Raw genomic sequence first — 20254 nt, 5'->3', positions numbered from 1 at the left:
CCCACAGAAGAGCCCGAGGTGCCAAGGCAGTATAAACAGTGCATTCAGAAAGGCCTGAGGTCACATAAGCCACCTTGCAATTATTTTTTAACAGTAGTTTCACTAAACAGATTAAGGGAAATCCTCCAGGTGCTCAAGGAAAGAGGAAAACTTATTAAGACAAAAGAAAAAATAAGTATTTAATTTGTTTTCCTTCCCTCATCTTTTCCAACTCTTGTCTCTTTCCATTTCATTCTGAGAGGAAGAAAAATCAAAAAAGAGGAACAGGTGAAGGCAGCAGTGGTAGAAATAACAAAGGGTAGAAACAACCAAGCAAATACTAATCAAAGTAAAGAATGGGGAATGGGGAGGGAGTAAATAAAAACGTTGTATAGTTCATGAGGAACACCTTTTCCAAACCTGTTCAGGAAATGCTGGAAGCTTTTCATTCTTATCATCCTGTTCTAAAGGAAGAAACCCGTGCCTAGGAGGCAGTGCTTCATGAATAGGCCACTGAAAGTGATCCACTCAAAATGCTGAACAAGGAAAGAAAATCTGTGTCTGTGAACGTAGCTTCTGAGTGGCAGAGTTTTCCAGCCATGCTCCAGGCAGGAAGCGAGCAGGCGATTCCACCTGCTGAATGAGCCAACGCTGCCCTGGAGATCTGTAAGCCACAAGTGAAAATTCTTGTTTCTTCGTCGTGTTCCTGGTGAAGGCATGTCAGCTTGGGGTAACCTCACTTGTTTGGGAATTCTCTTTGGCTCCTCTGGGAAACGTACCCAGCTCACCCCACCCAGATTGTATCATATAATTTCTATCACTCAGAAAGAGCAGGAGAAAGTGAAACAAGCTGCAATATCAAACTTGAAGTAGTAAGTGAAGCAGCCTACACAAAAGGATATAATTTTATTCTGCAGGAGTAAAAGCAATAAAAAAAAGCAGCTTCCTCTAGCAGGGGGCTGTGAAGTGGGAATCAGACATCCCAGGAAACATGCAGCGTGTGTAACTCCTGGCACTTCCTTTATGCATGATATCAAGATTACACAGCTGTAAACGTATCCAATGTCTATGGGTATACATATTACCAACTAAAAGCTATTGATGGGGCTAAGGTACGTCCTCTAATAGCCACAGATTCTTTGCTTGGTTTTGACACATTATGAAGCCCACAGAAAGGCAGAGTAAACTGTGTTTGAGATCACATCCATACTTCCATTTCTCTGGAAGTCCATTTGCCTGCTGGTATTTACTTCAAGAACATTCAAACATCCTTTGCACATTAGCTAACTTGTATTTATGATGCTGACATTAGCATAGTAAATTTTGTTACTATATGTCACTAGAGTACTGGGATAAATAGATGGTTGCAAAATGCATACATTTTGAAATCTAGTCTTCCACAAAGTGTACACAACCAGACAGAATCATGGTGCTATTTACTACTAGTATTACACTAACCCTGGGGAGCTGAGATTGAGAGTGAAGCCCTACTGTGTGTGGCTGTCTGCATCCACAGGCTAACGGATGGCCCTTTTACTGCAGAGTTTACAGCAGACAGTTTACACTGACAGCACAATAAATGTCTGAAGAAGGAAAATCTAGAGATTAAGCACCATGCTAAGGTAATACAGTGACTCAAGAACAGGAGCTGGAAATAGAACACAGAGCTGTTCTCCAAACCAAACCTACTGCAGTATCTTGAATGCATGAAAGTGTCTTTGCTGGGAAGTCAAGGCTGAGAAAAGAGACCCTACAAAAGGTTAAAAAAAATTCTTTGCATAAAGCAGCTGGAGCACGCTTTAATGTTTGAAAGCAAGTTACTACCTTCAACTGTCAGAAACTATATTACAGACTTCTTTTTAATAAGAGAAAACAGAAAAACATTTTTATTGCATTCATCTAAATGGTGATTTTCCATGACAAAAAAAAAAAAATATTGTTTGTCTGGGACTTTTTGTTTTAAGAGACTCAAAAGAGTTAGTGAAACACAAAACTACGCTGAATTCTCCCATCTCTAATTACCCACAAAAACTTATGTGTACTGAACATAAAGGTCTAAAACTTTCCCTAGAGAACCTACAAACATTGGGCTTGATTTTAGCCTTAGATACACACACTCTTGGGAGTATATACTTATGTTACATTCTGGTCATTTTGGTCAGCCTGGTCCAAAACCCATCAAAGGCAGCAGAGATCATTGCTTTCAGAGAGTTCAGATTAGAAATGACTGATACTCACTCTAGCAGAAAAAAGGGAATAAAAAATCGTAAGATTAGCTATGTGACAATGGAACCGTCCATCAGAAAAGGAGCCAAAACCAGAGCTAAATGTTAAAACAAAAGTGCAAAGCATAACTTTTGTCCTGCTTACAAAGACTTGGCTTCAACCAGAGTATGCAATGTTATCCGTTATTGGACACTGAGACTCCTATTCTAAACATACTGTCAATATCTCTCTTCTTTAATCTCAGCAAACTGATGGGTGGTAGGAATTATACAGGATGATTTATTTAAAGAGCTGTAACAGGCCACTACTCTGCCTTGCAGCTTATCTCTGAGCTCTTTTCCCTTGCCCTAGCCATGTGGAAATCCTCCTTGATTTCCAGAGCCACACGTAATGAGACCACAACTCATTTATCTTTCATTTTTCAAGGAAATCTGACACTGGAGAAACAAGCATTTTTACTCTGGAAACAGATAGTTCAGATCCACAGCTTGGTGGAAAGTCTCTGGAGGACAACAGAGTACCTCCTATTATTGACCCTCTTAATTTCAGATTAGGAGATGTGATCATTTGTATTTCCCTTTGACTAAAAGATCAATCCTGTCCTGCCTCAGGCCTGGCTTAGCGCCAGTGAAAGCAGTGCAGATGACACACAGTGCAAATGAGGGACACTTGGCCCCCTGAAACAAGTGTTCTTAAGACCTTGAGAGGTCTGTAAAGGTTTTGAAGGTTCTTCACAGAGGAAGCGGAATGCAGGGTGAGTTTAATGAGACCAGGTCTCAGAGCAGACCCTGGTACATACAGGGGTGGCCCCAAATCACTGCCTTTGTGCTATTGTACTCTGCAAATACTGCTACATGAATCTCAGAAGCAGGAATCCACGCTCATGCCCTCCTCCCTCCAGATGCTTGGAGCAGCTCTGCTACAGTACAGCTTGCAGGAACCTGGCTTGAGAGCCACAGACAGACAGATGCCTCCATGGTGGGTGGGGTCCTCGGTTGCAAGCCATCTCCACAACATCTTCCCTTCCTGCCCTCCCACCACTTGTCTGAGCAGAGAAGTGCCAGGCTCACAGCCAGAGCACTGTGCTTGCTCTCTGGCAATACCCTCGCAACAAAAATAGGACTCTGCAGGACTAATGTCCTGTGATAGCCCAGCCTGAGCCAGCAGGAGAAAAGAAGGTGTTGTGCAGGATCTGTTTCAGCCCTTCCCCAACCAAGAAAGCTGCAGTGACTGGCAAGGAAGCCCCTTACTCAGGTGTCCACTCACCCCTCCCTTCCCTTCACCTGTCTGCAGGTAAGGGTGATGAATAAAACAAAGGGCACAAGTCTGCACTTCTTAGGTATGTTGTGATAAAGGGCTCTGACAATTTAGTTTATGGGGAAGCTAGGGTTTTGTGAGGAGGGGCTATGTTAGATAGACAAAGATGTTCTGGAGGAATTAGCACACACACACACCATCCCAAAATTAATCTTCCCTCATTTCTGCCCCATTTACAAAGCCCCATATGAATTCACAAAGGCAAATTGGGGAATTCATGAACCCTTGGCAGTTAGCTAATAGAAGGCCCACAGAAGTGCCAAGTATTCTTATTATTGGAAAAAGCAATCCATGGAAATATCTCTGCCTGATCCAGAGATGGGGAGGGGCACTGTCACTCATCCAGCTCCTTGTTGATAGCTCTTCCGTCTGCTCCACTATTATCCTTACTCTGCTGAAATGAACTAACTGCCCAAAGCTTGAAGCTTTCCAAAGATCTGAGTAATCACAAAGCAAAGAAAAAAGGAAGGAGGGGGGGGGGAAATTATCTTGTTGCTGGAAACTCTGTCTTTAATATTCCCTTTTCACCAAGCAACTTTTTGTGATTTTACCTGTCTTCAGAAGTCTTTTCTATCTTCCAGCTTGATCAGGTCAAGCGCTGCCTTCCATCCATGTTAATTTTTGGAGTTTTGTCTTTTAAATATATTTTGGTGTTTCACACATGCATTTCATACTAAGAATGTTTTTTGTCCTTGCATTTCATTGTTAAAACAAAATGCTTTACAACCCTGCTAAGCAGCAGAACTGAGAGCAGCACAGGTGTGCTGATATTCAAAAGATCTGCTCTTATCGTCTGTGATGGGTGCATCAGATGTCCTGCCAAGAAATATTCCATGCAAACAAGGTAGCATTGACTTAGGATTCAATTGAAATTCAGAGTCAAAATATTGGTCTTTGCTCTAAGTACATCAAGTATCAGTTATATCTGTTTGACATCTCCAGTTTTTTTTAAGCTTGTTTTATTTGACATTATAGAAATGTACCACCATCAAAATCTTCCTTACAAAATGCAGCTTCACTTTGGGGAAAAAAGCATTCCTAAACAAGACAACACTTGAGAAGTGTTTAAGGTTAAGCAAAAGTCACTGAAATTAAGCGCATGTCTCTGAGACCAGTGCTTTTCTTCTGGAAATTTTTGGAGGCATATGTGAAAAGAGTGTAAAGGAGCACAGTCATGCTGAAAGACATACAGCTTTTCTAATTTACACTTGCTCAGCATCTGACATCCTTCTAAAAAATTCCCTATTTTCAAACCTTTACTTTCAACATGCCTCTAGACCCTAAACCTCTTTGGTAAAAGCATTGAAAGAATATGTAATATATTTCTTTTATCCATTTCCTTTAAAAGTATTAATCCCCCATTGTATTTGAAGAGTAGCTTCATAGACGCTGTCTTGCATTAAAGGGAAAAGGCTGTTACTATTATTTGTTGGGTATTTCATTACTTTGCGTAATGGCTACAGCTACTGCTCTATGAGGTAAAAGCAGTAACATTGATGGACGTAGATAGGCCTGTCTGTAAATACCCAATGCAGTACCCAAAGGCAGTGGCACTACACCCCAATGCCTTAACAGAAGTGCTTGAAACCTTACCCACAGATGGTTTAACCCAACAACTAATTACAAAAATGAGACAGAATGCCTGAAGTTTGATTACACTTAATGTTTCCAGCTGGTTTGAGGTCAGGTCAGAAAGCCAGCTGAAAGGAAGCTGTGATAGGTACAGTTACCTCTAGTTAGCCAGAAATCCCACCGCCAGCTCTGCATACAAACCCCAACAAATAAGTGATACAATATTCGCTGTCTGAAGTGAGTCTAATTCTACTTTCAAACAGTGGATTAATTTCTGCAAAATATCGAGGTGTCCAGTTAAAAACTTGCTCTGTGAATGAGAATGCCTTCCCAGAAAGAAACATTTATCTGTTTCTATATTAAAAACTCTTATTTCCCTGTGAATGATAATATTTAAACCTTGTCTCTAAAAGAAGTGAGAAACTGTAATGTAGGCCGGCCTAGAAACTCAATTTTTTCAGTTTTTTCACCTCATCTTCCTCTTTTACTTCCTAAAAATATTCAGACTCCTTAATAATGCACAGATATTGTATCTCTGTCAGCTTGTTTGAATGCATTTCTGTCTGTCTGTCCATTCTGGATGAATATCCAGGTATTATGAAAATTCTTGCAATTTTCTTTCTTTTTTCTTTTTTTTTTTCTTCTTGCATTTAACTATTACAAGATGACAAAAGCTGAAGGACTTTGAAAAGTCTGATGTCAACCTGAAAGTCTCAGCCTCACTTGGGTGGAACATGGCCCTTCTGACTCATTGAAGGAACATGCATGACAGACTGAAGGCCTGCAAAATGCCAAAAAAGTCACTGACAATAACAGCAGGAGGTGATTTTCAAGGGAAGCATGAGAACACAACCAATTCTTCTTAGCCAGTATGCAAACAAATTTGGCCCAGAAGCTTTTTAATCTCTATTTCATTTTTTGAAGCTCAGACCTGTTTGGAGAGACTTTCCCCTCTAATCTCATTCAATTTCATGTGCCTCTGCCTTTTTTTTTTATCTGGGACTACATGTGGATTATTTTGGCCCATGTTCCATCTGTGTGGCTTGGTAGGGCATATGGAAATCACAGCTGTTTCTCTAGACAGGCCCTTCTATAGTGCACTCATAATTACATAGTTTTCCAGTATAGCACTTCTGGTGCCCGGTTACCATTTTTGACACATGGAGCCATGCAATAATATCCTTACCGATCACAGAGAAAACATATCTGCCACAGCTGAGGCAGAGGATGCCAGAGGTTGAACACTGCATAGCCATTTACACCTGGGGCAGGAATAGCACAGCATCAATTTGAGGTTATGCATGGATCATCCAAATTGTATCCATTCTGATCAAGAAATACTTGACATTCAGGGCCATAAGTTTGCTTAAAATGAAGGTAATTAGAATGCAAGGGATCTTCTTAGCAGGCTTGTAAGCATTTTGCCCCTGAAGCTTGCTGCTTAGGAGCACAACAGAGATCACTCCTCTTCAGCACTCCTTTCCCATCAAACCCCATAGTGAATACTCAGATACACTAACACGCTAAATAGCTTTGGTTTTGTTGCCAAAAGTTCTTGCAAGGTTATGATGCCATTACTTTATTCCCAAATAAAAAATGAGATGCGAACAATATGCACAGAAATGCTGTTTAGTTAGTGTGAAAGACTGCCCAGAGTCCTATCCCTCCAACACCGCCAGGAAGCTCTTGAGTGCAAAACTTGTCCTGCGCTGGTGTGCATTGCAAGTCCATTTCTGTCTTCTAATTAAGGATCTTTCTTGATTCATTTTAAAGGAATAAAAAAGGCCTTGTGAGGGCATCAATTATCTTTTCTCCCAATGTGAAGTCACTCTGTACCTCCAGAGTAGAATAAAAATGCCTGCAGGTTATGTATAAACAATTTTCTTCCCCTGCTGTAATATCTTCAGATCTAGGGTGTGTGTCTATGGGCAGGTGGTTGTCTTACTTCTCTATTGGAGTAGAGCAATACTGATACAACTCTGAGCGTGGACAGTATTTTAGTGTTTTATCATGTTCATACCAATTTTACATAATTTTCCCTTACTTATGTTGCATTGCTCTAGTTCTCCCAGGTGGGGGTTTTTTCCCAGTGTGAAACCAGCTTGCCATGCACATATCCCAGACCTCTTCCTTGCAGACTCCACCCAGACTCCTGATCAGGCTAGGCTCATGCAGCTGCACCTGCTCTATTGTCTGCTTCACAGTCAGCTCATGGCTACAGCATGATTCTATTCTGTCACATCAGTTTGTTTTATTTTGGATTATTGTGCAGAAGTGCTGTTTAAACAATGTGAGCAGCTGACCAGTTCTGGCTAGTTACAGGCCTAAGAAGGTCGTGGTAGCACATGCTGGTTCAGGAAGAGATGAGTTAAAAAACCATCCTTAAGGATAGTTTTAACAAGGGTGCTGAAACAACAAGCACTAGGCTTTTATTATTGTTATTACTTCCTCTCAAAATAAACCACTCACTCTATATATTGGCACAGGACTCCAGGACCTGTGCTTTTATAAATTTAACATAGCTTATTTTACCAGTAATGCCAGAAGAAATTACCATATTGCTTTACCAAGTACACCTACAACGTGACCCCATAGGTGTGAGGAGCAATGAAAACATGCTACTTCAAACTAAGAACAAGATTTAAAAGTTAAAGCCAATTCTCATTATGATCAAAACCAAAGGTCATTAATATAAATGTGCAGACTTCCAAGAAATATGTTCAAGTTGTTTTCTGTGGGTCAGAACACAGATGAACTTCAGTAGTTCCCACATACCACCTCCCTGTTCTTGTCTTCCTGCTCCACTAACCCGATTAACACCCTATTAACTGCAGCAATAGATTTATGCTCAGAAGCCTACTGTAATTTCCCACTGTAACCTGGCAGAAAAAAGCCATTCCAGGCTCAAGCTCCTGCTGTGCTGTCCTCAGCTCACCCCAGCCTGTTGCTCCAACCTATAGTTAGTAGTAGCATAACGAGCTCCGATGCAAGAGGTGATTATGCATGTAAAGGCTTGTCTTGACTGCTAAAAAAGCTGTTTTATAAAAACAGAGAAATGAAGAACCCAGAATCTAAGTAAAACTTGACCTTGGTGAATATACTCCATGGGAAAACTACATTTTCAGCTTGTTTTCTCTCCAAGAAAGCACACATATGCAATATGTTTTACAGTACTGAAGATAAGCTTGGAGACAGAAACTAGATCCTAAAGTGGTCAAGAGCCATCACTGTACATTCCCAGGCTGTTCATGCTGCTTGTGAAATCACTGGGGACTATGGAAGCACCCACTGGTTATGGTTTGTTGCAGGCTCCTTATGATGAAGAATCATTGTGGATGTAAAATTTTGGAGACAGAGAAATTAACACAGGACTGCTATCACGTGCTGTCAGAGCCAACTAATTTCCTTGTGTTCACATGACACAGTAAGGAGAAGACAGGTCCAAAGCCTCAAAAGTATTCATAAGTCCTTCAGCATGTCCCATACAAGTCTCTGGGGACTCATCATCCAGGTTACCCACCCTAGTGTTCCTGAAAATCAAGCATCTGCAAGTCAAATCATGTATCGTTTCAAGCAGTGTGGACCCTTGGGGTTTTAATTTGCCTCCTGGGCAGTATGTATCTGTAGGGTGCCAGACAGAAGTCGTGCCTCCCAGTCCTCTTGTAAAACTAGGTCACCATGCTTTATCCAAGTGTCAAGCCACAACTCTTCTTTCCTTCTAACTAGGTAAACGCAAGCTTTCTCAAGCATATTTACTTCAGAAGACTTAGGTAGAATTTCACTAGCTCCTAAGCAGAGTTGGTGCCAAACTGTTTTGGATTCAGTGACATTTGAGGAAAGTCATTAAAGCTACTCAGAAACAATACGGACCTGTCCTTATCACAGTATAGCATTAAACTCACAGTCAAGCAAGGATGAGGTTTTAACTTAGAAATCCTTGTATTTTACTTTGGTGAAGCAAATTAAAAAAAAAAAATCAAAAATCATAAGGCTATACTTGGTCTGCTGGCAGATGTGACTACCTGGTTTAAATTATTAGTAATAATCCAACTACCATTACCATGTCTGCCAGATGTCTGTAATACATTCACTTTAGCAGCCCTGAAATGTCAGTGTTGATTTCACAGTAATCTTGTCCCACCCTGAACCTGGGCAGACAGACAAAAGAGTGAGGCCTCAGCCAAGGACAAGAGGAGATGAAAAAATTAATAGGCAGCGTGATCAAACAATTTTGTCTTAATGGCATTTAAAGTACTGTCTGTTTCATAAATATTTATAAGGAAAAAGATACCCATAAAAGCCTTGAATCTTGAAGCCCTGAAATCTGAAAGAAAAGGAGTGGAAGCAGAGTACAGGATTTTTGTTGTACAGTAAGGGCTTCTGACACCATGCAAACAAAGGAACCCCCACATGAAGAGCACATAGTCTAAACCACACTAGTATAATTTCAATTGTGCATGGTGTTAAACTGCTCAAAGCCACAGGCCAGACTCCCAGAGCTTCTGTTATCACAAACATCATCAGGCCATGTTTCATTACATCCCCACTGTGAAACATGGCCTTTCCTTTCCTAGTGCAGAAAGTCAGTCACCACTTCTATTTTCCTTAACAGTATGGGCAGGCCAACATGTTTTTTCTTAAGGTCTTCCATACAAGAATGGCATACAAAAGACTTCATTTGCCACCCAGCTGTGCCCAAGTTGAATCTGTTTCTCAAAGTAGTTTTTGGACCTAAGGGCAATAGACTAGCATTTGGTTCCTTTAGGCCATGGGCATATAGAAGACTGTGTAAAGTTTACCCTTTTTGAGTCCAGAACACTATAACCTCAATTTGTAACTTACTGAGGGGCTGAAAGGAGCAAAACCTTTCAGTGTAGACAAATTTGTGTCCCAGTAATACAAAGGATAGTAAATGCCAAGGGAAAGCTTTAGTCTAGTGGCAAATCTCTCCTGCAGCCCTACCTTCTTTCCCCCCACCCCTTGCAAAGGGTTGTCTGAGGACAGGAACAATACTTTTAAGAATATGTGAATTGCAGTCAGGAAAATGCTGTACTACATTTGAAATCAAGGTATCATGTTGAACCGATAAGGTGAAATTTCTTCAGGAACATCTTGAACCTAAGCTTTCTCTCACGTACTTTGTTGGCAAATGAGGAATAAAACTACTTAAGTCTAGAATTATGCCATTTTAAAAGTTACATGAAAGATAATGCAATTAAAAAGGGAGCAATTTATTTCCTGATAGGCGAGCTAGCCCATTTCTGAATCTGAATGTAAAACCAATTTAATGCCAGGGTACCTTCTCACACTATAGAAAGTTTAAGCAAAGACGTGTTTATGGCTTCTTGATCTTGCAGTTTTCAAACCTTCATGCTGGGAATTACAAAAAAATGTCTTTGAACAAACAAACAAACAAAAAAAAAAAACCCCAAAACAAACAAACAACAACAAAAAAAACCCCAAACCACATTTATGGTATGTTTCAGCCAACATGTTTTACCCAGTTGGGCGGATCATCAAACTGTGTCATTAATTCTGGCATTTACCGCACAGTCAGAACTCTGCCAATGTACAAAAAAAAAGGCAAAAAGGCACTCAAGCAGAAAGAAAGAACAAATGAAAAAGAAAGAAAACTCCTGGAAGCTGGTGACCTCAAGATCTGGTCTGTAAGGCATAGTTCAGATCTTTATATTTTGACTGACAGTAAGGTTTGCTCTAGACAAGAAAGCATTTTCATCAGGTAGCAGTTTCAAGAGTGATGTTAACTTCTCTGTGACAGATCCCAAACACAGAAATAAAAATCCCTTTAGCTGCCCAGCTCTCTTGCCAGCATCAGCTCCTGAGGGGATCCCTGGCATGAGATGCCTACATATCACTGTGTGCTTGGAAAATGGTCTCAACCGCAAAGCATTTGTACTGTAAGCCGACAGCACAATCAGTAGGTAGCAGCAAAAAATGTCATTTTTTATGGAGAGCTGACATTCCAAGAAATTACACAATTTAAGGCCACACAGAAAACCTGTGAATGTGCTAGGAATCAAAGCCAGATAGATCTCCACGGTTCAGCCCCCGCTTTGCTTTAACTGCCAGAATGCCCTTTGTTCTCTCCAACCAACCTTCATCCCAGCTGGCAACAGAAGGACCTCCCATAGCATCCTAAGGCATGCTGCTAATTAGCATCTCACACAACAGTGGTGCTGGATTCCCATGCAGCTCACCTCCACTTCGTAGTTCCTTTAATAGTCCCAGGAATTATTTTTATGCTTGCATGCGTGTTATCCAAACATAGAAAGTCACAACTGACTTCAATATCCCCCTGGTGTGTTTTCATTATTTGGATTCAGGCACTACCTGTTTCAGCTTAAGATAAGCTTTCTGTCACACATATCCTGGTTTTGCAATGTTTTTCATCAGGAGGGAAAAGAAGTGTTAGAGCAAGAAAATCACTGGAGCACCACAGCCCACATAAGATTCTGCAGAGTCATGGGTTTAGTCTGCTTTTCCTTTCCACCCTGTCTTTCTACTAAAGAGCCCTTATTAAAATGCAAAAAGCTGGAAAACATTCCTGCTTCTCTTCAGGATGGCCAGAGAGCCGCCACCAGGTACCAACAGCCAAGGGGAAAGACAACCTCCTACATGCTCAGTAAGCCTCAGCACATCTCCATCCACACGCAGATGATAGGAACTCCTGTTTCAGCTGGCTAGAAAAAAGCAATACGATACTGTTTCTGCAGTGAGCTCTTTTCACTGCTACCTCCAGAAGTACATTGTGCTCTCATCTAGAAAAGGCAATATGGAGCTGCCAAGCAGGATAACCCCTGTCTATATGCCCTGGGCACACCATGGCACCAATCCACACTCTGACTGGCATCAAATAGGAGCTTGCCAGCCATTTGCAGTAGCTGGATTTAGTGCCCAGACAGTACTTTCTGAGAGCAAACTGGAGGACAGGAGGGGAAAGATGGGTGTGAAGGTCATTAAGTAAGCACATTCTAAAAATAAAAACCAGAAGTTTGGGGACTGGAAGGAATCAGATAGGGTGATCATTTTGGGGCACTGGGAGGCCTTGAAACCATCTAGCATGCTTGGGTTTATTTTAAAAGAGGAAATGGTATGAAAACTCAGAGCTTCCTTTACTGGAGCTCTATTACAGGCAGAAAGCAAGGACGTGGCAGTGCCTGGTATTTAGTTTGGGGTATTTTGTCCTGCTGGTTCACTTTTGAAAGGGCTAGCTGGGATTCACAGTTCTTTGGTGGGCAAGAAGGAGAGGAGGGAAAGGCCAGTCTTTGCAAATATTTTCTATTAGTTTTTCTTTTCACCACTAAGTCTTCCAAAACTTGAATTAATTCAATTTCTTTGGCATCCTGGTCAAAACCACTGTGTTTCAAGGAAAAGTCATAGCAAACCCATGCCAAAATTTTACATTTCAGTGTTCTTGGTACAAATTGGACTAGACTGAGTTGGCCCAATAGATTAACAAATAAGAAGAAACTTAAAACATTAAGTACTTATGAATTTGCAGTCCACAGGGAATTAAAACCAGATTATTTTCATGTATGTTTTCCAAGTTTTTTGGTAGAATAGTTTAAAGAAGAATTTAATTTACCTTATGAATTAAATACACATTAGTGTGTCAGTACAGAGAAATTCTTTGAATTCACACTTCCTTTGTGAGGATGTTCAGAAGTTCCCCCTAAAGAAAACCACTGAACTGAAAGGATTGCTTCCTTAAGACAGTTTTGCATAACGTTCAAGCAGTATCTTCTACTTACTCCTCATACCCTTCAACACACACTTATGTATGTAAACCTGAGTCTGTAGATATTTTCACCCTTGGTTCAAAGTGTAACACTTCTTGATTCTCATGGACACACTGCAATTGGTCAGACCCTTGCCTAAGGAGCCAGCCCACCTACACAGATGATAAACTAACGTCTGCATTCACAGCACAAGTAATCAGATATCCTGAAGAGGGACAGAGGGATCTTTCCCTTAGCTGAAAAACAACAGCAATTTCAAGTGTCTCAAGATAGACATCCAAGCTTTGTCCAGCAACAGCAAGGTGACAAATCAAGTGGCCACATGCCATATGAGGTGAACTGAAAGGATATGACTTTCCTACCGAGCCAACCACTCTTGCACACTTTGTAGATAGAAAACTTTTTTGACTCCTGTCTGCTACCTCTTTCCTTTATTTGTTCTCCAAATTTATCTCTCAGACTTATAATGACTCTTAAAATTGCTCCTATGATGGCATGCTGTGCTGACTGGAAAGGTCCTCATTTTCTCACAGATAAAATGTGAAGCCTGAGCACCAGGGCATACCGTGAATCAGTGAATCAAATGGCTAGTTAACAGAAGACACAAGGATAAGGTGGTTTGTGCTGCTTGTTCCCTGTTCCTCTACTCCTCTTCATTTTGTTGGGACATGAGTTGTCTCTCTCTACAGTCACACATTGCTTTTTTCTACCTCAGCTGCTCTGTGAAACCTCCTTGATGTTGAATCAATACTTTGGTTCTATTGATAAAATCTAATTATCATTCTCTAAGCTTTTCACATCTTCAGTTCATGCAACAAAAGACCTGCAAAGCATATAGGGCAGAACTTCCTATCCAGAAGTCAATTACTTCTCTGTAGACTTCCACTCTGCAGAAACAGAGCAACACCACAGCGCTGCTTCATAACTTCAGCAGTCCTGCTGCTCCTCTTGCATTGACTGCTCATTGTCAAACATCACAGAAGAGTGAATCAAAGCTCTGTACAGGTGTACACAGTACATGTAATCTAATTTGGATGGGTCAGTATTGTGCATCTTCCAAAGCCACAGGTAGGATCACCTGCCACATTCAGGGAAGAAGTAGCTATGGCAGTTTTAGACATTAGTTAACTGTTTTCTGTCCCAGTGTTCTGATCAAGACACACACTTTGCCACAGAGATGAAGCAGTGTATGACTGTGCCCTACCACCTTTCCAACACAGCCCTGTAAGCAATGATCCCACAGGTGCATGGGTTTACTACCTCCACCTGTTGTAGCCTCACCCAACAGCAAGGACAAGAACACCACATTTCAGATGGATAAGCTCAGTACATAACATACAGGTCTTGCTGTCCTCAAGCTGACCATGAAAAGAGACATTAGGAGTGATTAGGCATAAAGCTTGCAGAGTAACAGATGATATCTCATCTGGTCTAAAGCTTGCTGGTACAAAGTCAGCCTGTCAAAGCAGTTTGTTCCACCTCAATCCAGAAGAGTGAGTTTATACAAAAGAACAAGTGACTGTGTCTCTTGGGATCACAGTACTTCTAACAATGTTCTTGGAGCCTTAAAGCCAGGTATATGGTACAGTTGTACTGTAGCCTTACTGCAAACAAACCTTGCTCATACAGGGGCTGAGGCCCAGATACAGTTTGTGCCTCCATCCATCAAATACATGATACATCAACAAATGCAGCAAGACCCCCAGAACCAGCCCTCTAGAGCCCGAACCAGCCATATGGACATTTGCAAACGCCATCAGCCATTTCCCAGGCATAGCTAAGCTCTAACACTGTTGGTGTAAATGACACCAGAAACACACCAAAAGGAAAAAGGCTGCAAGGCAGGGTACTGTGGTTGGGAAAGTCATTGTCGTCAGCCTGTAATCCAACATTGCAAATAATTGTCCAGCCACCAGTGCCTCCAAATCAGAATGGGCTGTCTTGTCAAAAATACATGCACAGTTCAATTTGCTCAGCTTTGTTCAATTTCAAATCACAGAGCTGAACTGAAGGAAGTTTTACAGCACGTTGTTATGCAGTTATAAAGGCCCTTCCTGGTCTTATGGCTCCATGAACGTTTGACACATTCAGAAAGGTAATGAAATCAAAAAAGGATTCTGTATATCCCTTTTGCTGAAGGAAATCTACATCATTACAAATGTATCAGTGCACTGGGAAATTCCCAGTTTTAAAGAATTCAGGTTCAGCAGGTCACAGAAGTGAAATGAATTAAGCTTGTAAAGAAAATGAAATGTAAAAGAAATCACTGTAATTGTGAAAAGACATTTTTGGACTAGTCATTGCTTTGTACATAAAAGATGTTGCTCCTAGTAACAGAAAAGCATACAACCTCCAGAGACTGCAACTGCAATTCGGGTGGGATTTTTAAAGTACTTAAGGTACTCTGAAACCCAGTTTCCACTGACTTCCAGGTGTGTTTGAAAATCTCCACACTTGTGTCCCACCCTTCCTTCCCAGACTGCCATTTGCCATCCCAGAACAGAGCACTCAGCACAACACTGCAACTAATTTTGGATCAGGATTTCAACAGAAGAAAGTTCAGGCAGTTTGTGCCTTGAAAAAGACCATAAGGCCACCTTCATCAGCTGAATAACTCCACCACCATCCCTCGGGACCTCACGATGCCCTGGGCAGCTGAGCTGATCAGAGGCAGCCTGGCTGGGGGTCCAGGCCATGAGGAGGGGCAGAACACAAAGAAACTGAACCACAGTCCTTTGATGTACAACCAATGCTTTGGTGCTCTCATATCACAAAGGGAAAAGTTTGGATCTCATTTCGCTGGCTACTGAAAAACAGGGAAAAATACAGAACTTCCATAGCGCAAAGTAAGATTACTTTAGAAAAAGTTACTTTAGCAAGAACACAGCTTTACATGTACATTATTGTAGACATCTCTGTTGCAAACTCAAAGTTCTCGATTTACCTTATCTGACATTGTGCACATACCCACTGACCTCTAGTCTTCACTTTTCTCTGGAAAATCATTCTCAATAAAGGGTTAAAGAAACCCTTGTAGTTATTTATGTCAGCTACAAATTCTGCTGTGTGATCAGCTTTTAAGAAATTTCATATTGCCAGAATGAAAAAATATCTAACGCAAGCAAGAATGGCATAACCAAACTTCAGGCAATTTCACCTGCCACATTTTCTTCCTTTGGAAAGAAAAAGGAATATTAAATCAACAACAATAAACTATCACCATAATGCTTTTTGAGCATATTAAATGGATGAAACTATCATTCTTCAGATTTGAGGTTACATATTTTCTATATTTTTGCATATTTTATATATTTTTCCAACTCAGTGTTTTTCAAGTGGTTTGAAACATTTTTAGTTTCCCTGTGTTTCCACTAAGGAACACAGAAAGAATACAGAAGGATGGGGAAAATATAAAAATTACCCTTGTCTTTTTTGCTGCCTTCTTTTTAAATAAGAATTAAAAATATTCCCATTCCAGGTGTTGCATGCTAACTGAGGCTTCATGTCAATTTACACAATTTCCCGATCTGAATCATATATTTCACTCAAATGCTGCAGCTACAGAAAATTTCACTGAATTGATTTCCTTAACAAAAATCTCGTCATATGTCATAAAAAAAAAAATATGTTTTCTGTGTAATGTGTCTACTTTAGTTTTCTTCCTGCTTGCCATTTCAAGATTGTAAAATTCTGGCTTCCTCATCCCCAGAATTTGTTACACTCCACAGGAATGTGAGGTAGGGATGAAAGAGTATCTTTTGTAGAGTTTGGTCAAAAAAGCGTATGGATACTAGCACAGAAGTACCCAAAGCAGACTTACACTGCTTAGAGTTAGTAAGGGTTTCAGACAGCAAATGAATGGCTGCTAATAGAAAATCATTATTTAATGTCAATTGTTGCTATCAAAACAGCAAAAGAAACAGCTTGTTCCCTTTTGGTAGCATCACGCTTAGCAGCCTGACAAGAGTTGCCCAAGAGCACCAGTATTCCCTGAGCATGCTTGCTTCACTCCAGCATTTCATGGCACTTTGCAAACTTGCTTCTCACGGCTTCTCTGAGGTACAGTTTTTTCTACATTTATGGGTGATTTCTCAGATAAACAAGCTGAAGCACAGAGAGTACAGGGTCACATTTTTTCCAAAGCTACTTATCAAGTGAAAAAGCAAGATGATATCTCACATTACATTCAGTTTGGATAGTTAGCTTCATAACAGGAAAGGCAAGATAAAGCTGCTCCTGTTAGACTTTCTGTGAAGCGTTTGCTGTTCAAAGTTGCTGTTCCAGCAAACAAGAATAACTATGTCCAAAAAACAAATTTAATAAATAAATAAATAAATGGATAAATAAATTAATAAATAAATAAATAAAGCAAAAAAACCCCTAACAAGCTTACTATAACTTTTTATAGTGGTCTTGAGCCACAACCATTTTCTACCTTTATGAAGATCAAGGAGATCACTAACATTTAAAAATGCCAGTTCTGAAGGGAAGACCTGGATCTCTCCTGGATCTCTGTTCTTGGTTTATGCTGGGACTTGGTCCTTCATAAACTGCTCAGAGAGAGAACAGGGAATAGCCTGATTTGCTTTTTGACTTTATATATATAAAAAAAAAAATATCAAAAAAATTGACTTCTAGTTGACACAGGGCAATCTGGACTAAGAGGCCACCATATGTCAGCCCTTCACAAAAGAGGGACATATGAACACTTTACAAACATGGGATGAACTACAGAAGAAATTACATATGTGCCTCTGAAACACTTGCGCGTCTCTCATTGCAGAACCAGAATTTATCCCTTGCTCCGGTTCCTTTCTACATTTAACTCTGCACATCTGTGCAGCTTAGACTTCTACAAGACAGGTAGACATTGTCTTTCCATCAATGGAAAGACAGGTCTAACAGACAGGCCACTATAGTGCAAGGTAGAATTCTTCTGCATCTCCAGGAAAAGCTCTTGTCCCTAAAGCCAGAGTAATTTATATTGTAAAAATCTGGTGCAGAAGTGTGTAACACAGCAGAAAAATATTTAAGACTTTGGGGTCCCTGAAACAAGATAAATCGCCATCTATTATACAGGAACTGCACAGACAACCCCCACTTTTCATCAAGTAGTTAAACATGCACAAAAATACACAAACTCAAACAAATATAATTGCTTACAAAGTTTTTAAGAAAAATAATTTCTTTTGTCCACATTGAGATGGGAACACAAACAGGAAGCAGATTATCATCTTATTTTCTCACTTGGTCTTGTTAGCAAAATAAAACTGATCATACTGCACACAGAACTAGGAAATCAAATCCACGCAGATTATCCACAATCTGGTCCAAAAATATTTTATCAACTCCCCTCTACAGTCCTCATGCAATATATTCATTAGTGAAAAAAATGCAAAAGTAAAGAGAATTATTTGGAATGTGACATTAAAAAAAATTGTCTGTAATATTTACTTTAAAGGAGACTTTTTTACTCCAGAAGTGTACGACATTTTAAAACAACACTTTAATCTTCATAAGGTTTGTGAAGCAGGTTTATTAAAACGTATCTGCTTTCTTTCCATTGAAATACGAGTGAGCACCCAAGACAACTTAAGGCAAGGGAGTTTCAACTCATCTGAGATTCTGGAATTGCAGGATGAAGTCAACAGCGAACACCTCACTAACTTCAACAGAGGTAGGACTTCTCCCTGATCTGAATTTGCAGCTTAGGCACCGAGTAAGAAAACCACCTCAGGTATGTCACTTCATGTTGTTAAGGCCTGCGTTCCATGTCCACACACTGCATCCCACCAGTTCAGGCTGCAGTCTTGCAGCTGGAAAGCTGCTGTCTGTGCTGGCACTGTACGATGCTGGGATTTGCCACGACATGCGTAGTGCATGGGCACCCAAAGGAACTACTTGATAATTCAATGTTTCAGCCACTTTCCTAGTTTTTTCCTTCAGTTCTGCTAAACTGCTCTGTTCATATAATGTGTTTAGGAATATAACATTTTAAAGACAGTATTATCCATTACTGTGTAAAATAGTGATGAATTATTACTCTTGGACATGGCGTTCAAGTGTGTTATTGTTCATAGGAAAAACACAGGAAAAGGATGTCTGTCTCATGTAATTTGTCATCATATGATGTTCAGAAAGGAAGGCTGCAAGACAATATTTGTTCACAACATGAGAGACTGGTCCAGGGGCGAAAGAGATTTGAGGGGAATGGAGATTGAAAGCAGCTTCCCTTTCAGAGCAGAAGAGAATGAGGCAGTGTGATTTATGAATAAAATATCAAAAATTATGCCCCTTCGACAGCAGAGCCCAGTATGTATTTTATTGAAATTGGTGGATACGCCCATTAACAACCGTAGCTCAGGTATGAGGAAAGCCAGATTTTTCACTGAACAAGTAAAAGATATGTGATGCAACCCTGGTAGCTTCCTGGCTCACTAAGTGTGATGTCCTCAAGGTGAAGGCTCTCTAAATTAATGGGAAAAGGGAAAATGGAGAGGTCTTTGCCTTTGCGCTGACACAACACCCTTGCTGCCACACTCCTTTCCTCCATGAATGTCAAATCTGTCCCACGCAAGCCGAGAAAGCAAGAACTGTAGAGATATTGACATCTTATACTTCCTATATGTTTTTAAATGCCCCACTTTCAGTCCAAGTTGTACCAACAGCAGGCTGGAGTGTTATCAGGCCAGGCTGGTACTGTTCTCAGCCTAACCAGCCATGGATGTCTAACTATTTGTTCCTTACTGATATCCTATTATATTAGTATAATACAGGCCAACTTTTCTAATATTTACCTTGTTATCACCTATGTACATTTCTTGACTTCTTTGTTTGCCTTCCTCCTGGTAAATTTGTATAGCATTCCCATGGTGTTTAGCCCTTCCCCTGTGAAAGCACACAGTACTCCAGAAGCGAGCATGCAGAGTGCACCAGGATCTCTACCTGTCCCAGAGGAGCTCAACAGATTTCACCTTCATCCTCCCCCCACAGCACTAAGATAATACTTTCCTCATGATCTTTAAGTCTCAAACGTGTTTAACTATGGAGATCTCACCCCACCACAATATTTTTAATAGCATACCATGGGCACGCATATGTTAGATGGCACAAAGCCCTCTGGGCTAACAACAAAGTACCACAGGAATGAAGAGAGATAAATCCGCTGTGTCTTAGTAATAGCTACAATGAACGCTCTCTATCATGCAGCACTCCACACCCAGCTTACCTCTCAAAAGGAACTAGTTGGTTCATTAAAAAAAAAAAAGAGCCTAAGAGTATGCTTACATTAAGTTTATATTAGTCACCAGGGGACTGGGACCAGTAAAGTAATGGATAACCAGGTTATTTGACAGAGAGTTAAACAAAATTTATGGTTATAACGAGGACGTAACTGGTTC

This window comes from Falco peregrinus, chromosome Z (assembly GCF_023634155.1).
Source record: "Falco peregrinus isolate bFalPer1 chromosome Z, bFalPer1.pri, whole genome shotgun sequence".
NCBI classification, from domain to species: Eukaryota; Metazoa; Chordata; class Aves; order Falconiformes; family Falconidae; genus Falco; species Falco peregrinus.
The sequence above is the reverse complement of the archived record's forward strand: the minus strand, read 5'-3'. Positions refer to the sequence as shown.